Here is a 10,163-nt window from a genome sequence, read left to right on the forward strand (position 1 = left end):
TATAAAAATTATTTTTAAAAAGCCATATCCACAAGATGAAAGAATCTCACGGACACAGAGCTAAGACACCAAGGGCCACAAAGCAGCACGTGCAGTACAGCACGCACAGAGTTCAGAACTAGGCGAGCTGGGCAGCACACCCATGCACAGAGTTCAGAACTGGGCGAGCTGGGCAGTACACCCATGCACAGAGTTCAGAACTAGGCGAGCTGTGCAGTACACCCACGCACAGAGTTCAGAACTAGGCGAGCTGGGCAGTACACCCACCTTCAGAGTTCAGAACTAGGCGAGCTGGGCTGCGTTATTTACGGATGCCTGCCTGGGGGTAAACCATGAGGACGAGATTACTGTCACAAAATCAGGAGAACAGCTATCTCACAGTGGGGAGGAGGCCGTCACGAGGGAAGGGCACCCCTGGGTGCCCACTCATCATGTTCTGTTTCTTGATCTTTATGATTATTATTTATGTGCATATAACATAATTCTTTTTTTTTTTTTCGGTACGCGGGCCTCTCACTGTTGCAGCCTCTCCCGTTGCGGAGCACAGGCTCCGGACGCGCAGGCTCAGCGGCCATGGCTCACGGGCCCAGCCGCTCCGCGTCATGTGGGATCTTCCCGGACCGGGACACGAACCCGTGTCCCCTGCATCGGCAGGCGGACTCTCAACCACTGCGCCACCAGGGAAGCCCTAGAACATAATTCTTAATATGTAATTAAAGCTTATCATTTTTGTTTATTAAAAGAGGTGTCTCCCCAACAAAGTAGAAGGATGCCTACTTCTCCCAGGGAAGCAAAGGAGGACAGTTTCTACCAGTGAAATCTTGATACCGTGGCTGCTTCAACCATCAGGCCTGACAAGAACGCCCATGAGCGGGGCACCGGGGCCACGACACTCAGAAGGAGGCCCTGGGACCTCAGTCCTGGGTCACTGCCTCTGAGCGCCTACCCCACCTGGTCAAACCTCTCGGTCATTCTGGGCATGATGCTCTTGCCTTGGTTGCCCTGGCACAGCTCGGCCATCACCATTGCTGGGAGAGAAAGAGGAAACGGGCAGAAGAAAGAAGCAGGGCTCAAGCTGACCCACCGCCTTCTACGGAGATGATGCCACCGTCCCTAAGAGGGGACAGCAAGGCCACAGAATCCAGCCTCACGGCCTGAGGCCTAACCACACTAGGGCCCCAGGTGTCTAGTGCCATGGGGAGAATTTCATGAGGTGCCCTCAGACCGCCTGGTTGGACACATGGGGCTTTCAGACACACAGGTCCTGCCCGACCCTGCACCTCTGGGGTCAAGATTCTGGAGGTGGGCCTGGAAGCCTCCAGTCTTTCACTTTTGAGACTGAATTCACATACCATACAATTCACCCATTTTAAGCATAAAGCTCAGGGGTGTTTTGCACATCCACAGAGTTGTGCAGTCATCAGCACGATCCATTTTAGAATATTCCCATCATCTCCCCAAAACCCCTGCCCTTTAGGGGTCACCCCTCACCTCCCACAGCCCCAGCACCACTAACCACTTTCCGTCTCTACGGCTGTGCCTGTTCTGGACGTCTCATGCAAGTGGAATTAACTAACTGTCCTTTTGGGTCCGGCTTCTTTCTCTGAGCATCATGTTTTCAAGGTTCATCCGTGTTGCAGCCTGTATCACTGCTTCACTCCTTTTCATGGCTGAGTAGTATTCCCCCTCTACTTTTAACTCTATCATTTATTGTGACTCCCTGCCCACAATGCATAGGGCTGATGAGAAATTCACCTTCCATCTTTCTTGGGGTGTAACCTGCACTTTTAACCAACAACCAGGGGTCCTGTGCAGGGGCCGAGAGCCCAGCCCCATACGGTGCACAGTCACCCTGTATGACCAAGGCCAGAGGAAGGGTGAGATGGGCCTGAATGTTTAGAGGACCAGAGCCCTGCAGTCTCACATGAAACCAACTTGCTGGTCAGTGTCCTGTGAAAGCTGTCCCCAGGGCACCATGCAGGGAACACAGAACAGTCAGGGTCCACAGCACTGCCTTCAGTTCAGGCCTACCCATGGCAACTGTCTACTTGGAAAGTGCTGAGGCTCCAGGGGAGGATCCTTCCTGCCTCTTCCAGCTTCTGGGGGCTCCAAGCATCCCTGGACATGTGGCTGCATCCCTCCCATCTCTGCCTTTGTCTTCACATGGCTTCTCCTCTGTGTCTGTGTCTCCCCTCATCTTAAAAGGATTAGGGCCACACAGAATTAGGGCCACCCTAATGCCCTTGTCTTAACTTCTTACATGACCAGTCCTTACTTCCAAATGAGGTCATGTCCTGAGGCCCTGGGGTCAGGATGTGGATGTCTTTTTCCATGGTGGGGGATGGAACACACAATTCCCCTTCACTCTGAGGTAACAGACTCCATAGGACAGGTGTCCTTTTAAGAAGAGGAGATCAGGACACAGAGACACCAGGCACATGCCTAGGACCATTCTAGATGACCAAAACTCTCCTCAACCATATCTCACCCAGACCCTGTCCTTGGCCTCCACCTTGGCCCCATCCTTGTGGGGCCTGCACAGCCCAGTCTCAGCAAGAATCCTGCCGAGTCGGTGCAGAAATGAGGGCACCAGAACACCCCAGAATGTGCCTCTTTGGTGTGTGGATTAGCGTGAGCTAAAGGCCACCAAGAACCAGCAGGTGCAGGCAAAGCTCTAGAACAGGGCACAAGCATTCCTCCTGCAAAGGAAATTCACGTTTATAAAGGAGATGCCCACTTGTAGGGACCTCTCCTTCTCTCATACCTGGAAGAGGAGGCCGCTCAGCAACTCTCATCAATAAAAAAGTCACCAACTTGAATCTGCATCACAAACTCCACTAAACACCCTTGTTCACCGTGCTTTCCGGACCGCCTTCCCATAACTTAATCCCCCCAAACCACTTTCCTTTGTCCATGATGGTATTTACGTCCCCAGTTCTCACTGCCCCCTGAAGTTGCATTTCTTTATTCCCACATATACATACATCATTCAGACTTTTTCTTTTCTCTTGTTAGGCTTTCTTTTCTCAGTTTAATTTCTGGGTTCCAAGCACGGAACCTGGAAGGGGAGAGGGCACTGGGCTGGCTGCCGTCCATTGTGAAAGCCATATTGGAATCTTCAGGGATGGCGTGAGCCATTGTTAAACACAGCTAGTGTTAGAAATTAACTTAAAACCTTACACTGAATAAAATATATTAAGAATAAAGAAAAAAAAAAAAAGAATAAAGGCAGCGGACTTCCCTGGTGGCACAGTGGTTAAGAATCTGCCTGTCCATGCAGGGGACACGGGTTCGAGCCCTGGTCCAGGAATATCCCACGTGCCATGGAGCAACTAAGCCCGTGCGCCACAACTACTGAGCCTGCGCTCTAGAGCCTGCGCGCCACAACTACTGAAGCCTGCGTGCCTAGAGCCCGTGCTCCGCAACAAGAAAAGCCACCGCAATGAGAAGCCGCGCACTGCAAGGAAGAGTAGGCCCCGCTCGCCCAACTAGAGAAAGCAACGCGCAGCAACGAAGATCCAATGCAGCCAAAAATAAATAAATAAATAAATTTATTAAAAAAAAAAAAGAATAAAGGCAGCAAATTCTCAAAACTCACCACTATCACTGTAGACCTCACTGGCTGTGGTACTGCCTTTACTACCATCTCTGCTTGCTCTAACCCCCTCCCGCCCACAGCGTGTGTGGTGGAAATGCTCTCTGGGCTTCTTCCCGACTCCGTGTTCAGGAACATCACATTGGAAACTTGAAACTGGCCACCGTGGGAATATCTACACCACAAATGCCACAACCCAGCCTCGGTTGACTGTTTTGTTGATGGTCTAGACTTAGAAAGTGATGGGGAGAGTGTGACTTGTGCAGACCAGATGCACAGGTGCTTGTCTGCGGTGCTGCATTGTAATGACTAAGACAACACTCTTCCGCGTCCAAAACCCAGGACGTGATTCAGCAGAGGCTGCTGACGTCATGGAGGAAGGAGTGAGGTTTTACACACATGGAGTCCATAGTCTTACTACTTAATTACAAAAAAAATACCAAGCAGGGCTTCCCTGGTGGCGCAGTGGTTGAGAATCTGCCTGCCAATGCAGGGGACACGGGTTCGAGCCCTGGTCTGGGAAGATCCCACATGCCGTGGAGCAACTAGGCCCGTGAGCCATGGCCGCTGAGCCTGCACATCTGGAGCCTGTGCTCCACAACAAGAGAGGCCGCCACGGTGAGAGGCTCGTGCACCGCAATGGAGAGTGGCCCCCGCTCGCCGCAACTAGAGAAAGCCCTCGCACAGAAATGAAGACCCAACACAGCCATAAATAAATAAATAAATAAACTTTCATTAAAAAAAAAAAAACAAAAAAACCAAGCAATGTCAGAACTACTCTCGTGTGTCGACTAGGGGACCATGGGTGGTGGGGGAACTGGAGCCAGGCAAACATCCACAAAAGCATCCCGTGAGGCCCTGGGCTTTCTGGAATTTACACCAGAGTCTTGTCCGTTAGTATTTTTTGTTAATTATGTACTACACATCCTGTATATCAGTTTACCTAATAAACGTATGTGCCCATACATGCACCATTTTGGGGGGAGCCCATTGACAATAGAGGCTTGTGTGTTATCTGTTTTCCCATGATAGCATATTTTCATTTTTGTTATCTGTGTACCACCGTCCTTCACGTCATCTTACATCATAAACTGTGCACGTGTGCTGGCTCTTCTTTCGCTGGAGAGTGGGGTCCTGACCACTGGCCATCCCTGGCAGAACTCAGGCCCTGAAACGTTGGCTGGACTCACAACCAAAGCCTAGGTGTCCAGGGGTATGGATTTTCCAGATCTTCACCTCAATTCCACAACTTGCTGAACTGGAAGAACCCGGCCACTCTGCACACTCAGGTGTCAGCAAGAGCAGTGGGCAGAGATCCTACAAGACGGAGGAGGAGAAACACGATGTGTCCTAACAGCAGGTCCACCGATTATGGCCGTGGTGAAGCTGGGCACCCTCACGTGAGAACCAGACAAAGATGCTGTCGCTCCAGGATGTCTGCATCCAGGCACTGTGACCACAGGAGAAAGGGTCACCCCAGTAGACCTCAGCCTCACTCACGCTTGAGTGAAGGAAAGAATGAAGGAAGGAATGGGCAGGGCATCCACAGGGACCCAACCCCTCCCCCAGAGAAATTCCACAGTTGCTCCCAACAGGGAGGTCACCAGACACCTGCATTGTGGGCCCTCAACACGCTCTCCTTGACCCCAAACACAAGTTTGTTGAGTGAATGAACAAACGTCACCCCCAGGTACAGTCACTAGAGCCCCTACCTTTTATTGCCCCTGTACCTTAGAAGCACACAGACATTTCTATCTACAGGATCCAGTGTTCCTCCAGGAAAATCCAGCTAAAATGTAAACTTGAAGGTGGAAAGATCACCCCTTCCCCGTACCTACCTTGTACCTCCCCTAGGCCCACCCACCTGCTCCGCATCCTCAGGTGCACACACCTGCTCAATTTGCTGTGACTAATATTAGTGGTGGGTGTTCCAGAAGTGGTGGTGGCAATTGTTCCATTACTAGTATGTTGCTTTGCCATTTTAATCCTCGACTGAATGAAATAACTCCTGGGGCCTCATCTACCTTGAGACAGAACAGAAAACATCCATCCACAGCACAGACAAATGTGCAAAGTGGGTAGGAGAACTCGGTTTCTACAGAGCCCACCTGGGACTCACACTGGGCAGTGTAAGAGCAAATCCAAATTCAAACCTCTGGGCTTAATTCTCCGAGAATAAAGACTTCCCCCTTCCCTTTTCTTAGGACATTTACTTTAGAACACGTGGGAATTCCTTCTCTGTCTCTTTGAAGTCCATCTTTTAAAAGTGGACACGTGTCTGACACTATCACATCTCAGAATGTTTCCGGCAGGACTGGGCATGTCTCTGAAATGTGATGGAGAAAAAAAAAAAAACCTGACTTCCAGCTCCTGAGAGGAGAACCTGACTCCAGCGGGGCCTGGCTCCAAACACAAACTCACCTCCACCATGAAGAAATCAGTGATTGTTTATCTGGGAACATGGATGGAGCAGGTGGTCTCCGCTCAGCTGCACAAAGGGTGAGACGCTTTGTCTCTCAGCGGGTTCGCCCCTGATGCCACCTGTGACCCGCTGTGGTTTCATGCTGGTTCCAGAATAAAAGGTGTTTTCTCTCCTATGTTTGTGGAATGGCCCCTCCCTCCTGCCACAGCCCAGGATCTGAGTGTCCCCTCCCTCCTGTCAGAGCCCAGGGTATGAGTGTCCCCTCCCTCCTGTCAGAGCCCAGGATCTGAGTGTCCCCTCCCTCCTGTCACAGCCCAGGATCTGAGTGTCCCCTCCCTCCTGTCAGAGCCCAGGGTATGAGTGTCCCCTCCCTCCTGTCAGAGCCCAGGATCTGAGTGTCCCCTCCCTCCTGCCACAGCCCAGGATCTGAGTGTCCCCTCCCTCCTGTCAGAGCCTAGGGTATGAGTGTCCCCTACCTCCTGTCATAGCCCATTGCCTTTTGACAATGTTAAAGGTGACCTGAAGGTCCAGAAATCCCTTCACCCTCTGTGTCCAGGAGACGACTTTCCACAAAGACCCTTCCCCACAAAGACCCAGCTGAGACCCAGGATCCCCCATCTTCTGACCAGGCCACACAGACCCAGTCCCTCCCCGGGCTCATCAGCCAGGAATTGACCTGCTCATTCCCAGAATCTGTCAGAACAAGGGTTGGTTACCCATGCATTCCCCTCCTCCCCGGCCTGAGCTGCAGCCACTGCCCTCTGACGGGGCAGAAGCCCTGCGCAGAGCACCTCCTGATTTGGGGCCTCTGATCCACGTGCCATCAGGCCACCTTTCATGCCAACCCCACGCCCAGGCCTTTATACTTGTGTTTACTCTTCTCCATGGAAAAACCTCCTTAGGCCCAACTATCCAGATGCTTGCAGACCTTGTCAGGAGTTATCCCTACTGTCATAGTCCCCCCTCTATAGCAACAGTCCTCCTCTATTTTTCTATCCCCCCTCTACAGTAACAGTCCCCCTTTACAGTAATAGTCCTCCTCTACTGTCATATAACACCTCTACAGTAGCAGCCTCCCCTATAGCGTAATAATCCTCCTCTTTGTCATAATCCGCCCTCCAAAGTAAGTCCACCCTCTAGAGTAATAGTCCCTCTATATTGTCTTAGTCCTCCTCTACTGCCATAATCCCCTCTCTACACTAACATCTCCACTCTAGTGTCACAGTCATCACTCTACAGTAACAGTCCCCTCTCTGTTGTCATAGTTCCCCCTCTACAGTAACAGTGATCCTCTACTGTTATAGTCCCTACTCTATAGTAATAGTCCCCCCTCTACAGTTATAATGCTCCTATATTAACAGTCCCCCCTCTGCAGTAACAGACCTCCATCCATTATAACAATACCCCTCTACAGTAATAGTCCTCCATTGTAATAGTCCCCCTTCTTTTGTAAAAGTCCCTTTTCTACTGTAATAGTCCCCTCTGTATGGTAATCGTCCCCCCTCTACAGTAGTAAACCCCCATCTACTGTAATGGTCTCACCTCTACTCTAATAGTTCCCTCTCAACAGTAATAGTCCTCCTCTACTGTAATAGTCTCTCTCTACAGAGTGGTCCCCCTCTATTGTGAGAGTCCCCTTTATGATAATAGTCCCCCTCTATTGTCATAGTCCCTCCTCTATTGTAACAGCTCCCACATTTTCATAGTCCCCCCATTGTAACTTGTCCCCCTCTACAGTAATAGTCCCCCCGCCACAGTTGTAGTCCTCCTTTATTGTAAGAATCCCCTCTCCACAGTAATATCTCCCCACATTGTCATACCCCCATTTATTGTCACATTCCCCCTCTATCATGAGTCACATCTCTATGGTAATATTGCCCCTTGTACAGATATAGTCTTTCCTCTACAGTAATGGTCCCCCCTCTACTGTAACAGTCCCTCTCCCTATGAGTATACTCTCATGCCCTCGTAACAGTCCCCCTCTCTCCTCGCAATACTTCTTTTGAAATAAAAGTCTCCTTTCTAACCCAGATTTGATTTTATTTCATAGGCCTCATAGAGTGACATACAGCAAAACACTTATTGCAGGGCCCCGGCATGGGCACCTGTGGATGTGTGTCCCCCATCATGTAGGGCGCCTGTTGGTGTGCCTGTGTCACCATCATGGGGACACCTGTGTGTGTGTGTCTGCGTCCCCATCACAGAGGAAACCTCTCCCCAAACACAAGTCAAATGACACTAACAGTATCCTGTCCACACCTGTCCCTATGTCCCCAGGCCTCTCCCCATAACTCAGGTCACCTGAACACCGGGTGTCCCGCCCCCTCCTGTCCCACATCCCCCAGACCTCTGTTTCATCAGACTCTGGGTCACTTTGTAACAAGTCCCTCATCCTCCCATTTGTCCCCACCTGAGAAGGTCATGGGTTTGTCCATGGTGGGAGGAAAATCGTCCCATCCCCGTGGACACCAACCATGCACTTGCCAGGCACTCACCTCCTCCCAGGTGCACAGGTGTGGGTCACCCGTCCTCTCCGTTGACTGCAGACCCCAGCTCTCTGGTTTCCAAGTACAGATTCAGTTGTGCTCTGCACTAGTGCAAACCCAGAACTAGCCAGGTGAGCCCCATTCCCAGGTACAGTCCCAACCTCGAGCCCTCGGACAGCAAGCCTGGGAGTAAGCCGGGTGCACCTGGGTGCCCTGATGCCTTCCCCACCGAGCACTTCCCCAGCTGGATCCACTCCATCCTTTGCCTTCTCGGTCCACATGGGGCTCAGGTGAGCACCAGGAGAGGCCTTCCCAAAACGCAGCGGGGCACAAGATGAGTTAAGGTCTCAGTCCCCTGCCCTGCCTGGATGGCCAGGTGAGACATCTGAGCCGCCCACCTGTGACAACACAGGAAGGCTCCTTGCGACCCCCCGCGCACCTGCAGGTGATGACTGGCACAGAGTAGACACTCAGGAAGTAATTCTCAGGTGAAGGAATGGACGGACGTGCACACAGCCGGCAAACCCACCCGACGTTCCAGGCCTCCTCCTCACCCAGACCCCTGAATGCTCACCAGGACCCCCAAATGCTCAGCGGGCTGCTCAAGTACACATCAGGCCCCCCGAACACGCACTCAGCCCCACAAATGCTCAGCCACACCAACCCGCCCCGATGGCCCCTCAGCATATGCGCACAGGACAGGAGATCTCAGCGGACAAGCCCTTCCCCGCCCCCGACCTGATCCACGGCCTTGGCTGGCAGCACAGGAGACGGTGGGCTCGTCACACACACACACCCCGCCCCGTGAGCTGCAGTCCAGGGTCTCCTGCAGGCTCAGTGGTTCCCCCTCCTCACGCTGGCAACACCGGAGCCTGCGCGTGGGTGCTGGCCCTCCGCCGGGGGGCCCGGCCCTCCAGCCCCACCTGCTGCCCCTCCAGCCCCTGGGCCCCAAGCAGGAAGGAGGAGCCAGGGCCTGAGGGGCGTGTGGACCACCCTTGACCCCCACCCCACCTGGAGACCCTGAATTCAGACAGGCAGGTGGTCCTCACCGCAACCCTGAGTCCAGCCGACTCCCCCGCTGCAGGCCCGGTGTCCTCTCTCAGGCCCCCGGAGGGAGCCTCACGCGCTGCCTCACACACTCTGGGCCGTGATTGGATGTAAAATACCCACTCCTGTGAGGGTGTGGGCGGAGCTACCTCCCAGAGCTGACCTGCCCCGCCCCAGACGGGACCCCAGTGTCCCCACTGTGGGGACAGCACTGCCCAGCTGGGGGTCCTCAGGTCCTCACAGCAGACAGCCGGCAGGGACCAGACCCTCACAGGGGACACGAGGACTTTCTGAGTGTGACCACAGCATCCAGCTGTCAGAGGACAGGACTGAGGATGTCCTGGGTGTGACCACTTGGATAAAGTGTCAGGCCCCAGGCCCCGGTGGGCCAGTGCAAGGGGTGGTGCTCCAGGAGACTCCTCCCACCCAGCTTCCCCACTCCCTCCTGCGGTCTGCACTCTCCCCTTCAAGGAACTGTCCCCCCACTGATCCCCCCCATTTGCCTCCCACATTGAAGCCCCCCAGTGGGGCACAGCGGTGGACAGATGGGGCTGAGGAATGGCCTGGCGTCTCCAGGCATCGACAGGCTGCCCCCAGGCTGCAGCACACCTAG

The 10,163-nt window shown here is 53.1% G+C and overlaps 1 long non-coding RNA gene across 1 annotated transcript in view; it reads right to left on the minus strand.

Annotated features, from left to right (window-relative positions):
- The window catches only part of LOC137209095 (uncharacterized), a 50,400-nt gene extending 40,794 nt beyond the window's left edge, over nucleotides 1–9,606 (minus strand). Inside the window, exon 1 of the long non-coding RNA XR_010935891.1 lies at nucleotides 9,553–9,606. This is a non-coding gene — a long non-coding RNA (uncharacterized lncRNA). The remainder of the gene's footprint in view (nucleotides 1–9,552) is intronic.
- Nucleotides 9,607–10,163: the final 557 nt, after the last annotated feature.

This window comes from Pseudorca crassidens, chromosome 16 (genome assembly GCF_039906515.1).
Source record: "Pseudorca crassidens isolate mPseCra1 chromosome 16, mPseCra1.hap1, whole genome shotgun sequence".
In the NCBI taxonomy this organism is placed as follows: Eukaryota; Metazoa; Chordata; class Mammalia; order Artiodactyla; family Delphinidae; genus Pseudorca; species Pseudorca crassidens.